The sequence below is a fragment of the Morus notabilis genome, unplaced genomic scaffold (assembly GCF_000414095.1).
Source record: "Morus notabilis unplaced genomic scaffold, ASM41409v2 Scaffold3881, whole genome shotgun sequence".
In the NCBI taxonomy this organism is placed as follows: domain Eukaryota; kingdom Viridiplantae; phylum Streptophyta; class Magnoliopsida; order Rosales; family Moraceae; genus Morus; species Morus notabilis.
Window position 1 is genome coordinate 1 of NW_010357266.1, and position 918 is coordinate 918.

At 51.5% G+C, this 918-nt stretch overlaps 1 pseudogene; it reads left to right on the plus strand.

Annotated features, from left to right (window-relative positions):
• The first annotated feature begins 3 nt into the window (after window positions 1-3).
• Window positions 4-912, plus strand: LOC112092247 (annotated as a pseudogene).
• Window positions 913-918: the final 6 nt, after the last annotated feature.

A 918-nucleotide genomic window follows, 5' to 3' on the forward strand; every position in this document is an offset into this window, starting at 1 on the left:
CTCCAACCACTCATAAAAACCCGTTACTCGGTCAAACCGCAGTCAGGCAAAATAGCACCGCTCGAGAAGATCACCATCGAGATCATCTATCACTTTCCACCTGGTTCGACTCTGCACGACTCCTTCCCTCACTCTGACGACTCTTTCCTCTTGCACAGCGTTGTCGTGCCTGGTGCAGCCACCAAAGACTACACCACTTACGACACCGTTCCATCCAACTGGTTCACCACCAAGAAAAAACAGCTTTTCACCGACAGTGGGATTAAGATCATCTTTGTCGGGTCATCGATCCTGGTATGACTCATGACGAGTGGTTTGATGGAAGAAGTTAGAGAAGTTCTTGAGAGGAGTGACCCTAGTTGGGAGGCTGCTGACTCGGTGGACTCGGATGGGCAGAGTTTGCTTCATTTGGCTATCGTTCAGGGCCGGCCTAATATTGTCCAGTTAATTCTTGAGTTTGGGCCTGATTTGGAGGCCCAGAGTCGATCTGGCTGTAGCCCGATGGAGGCTGCTTCTGAGGCCGGAGAGGCCTTGATTGTTGAGCTTTTGTTGGCCCGAAAGGCCTTCTACAAACGATCTGAGAATTCTTCTTTCGGCCCAATTCATCTGGCGGCCCGAAACGGTCATGTGGAGGTGTTGAGGCTTCTTATACTGAAAGGAGCAAATGTTGATGCATTGACAAAAGATGGCTATACTGCTCTACACCTAGCGGTTGAGGATAGGAAAAGGGATTGTGCGAGGCTTTTGTTGGCCAGTGGGGCAATGGCGGACAGTCGGGATGCACTCGATGGAGACATGCCGTTGCATGTTGTGGCCGCCCTCAGGGATGAGCACATGGTGAAGCTCTTGCTGCAAAAGGGAGCGAATAAGGACATTAGAAACTACGCCCGTCGGATGCCCTATGATGTGGCGGCCGAG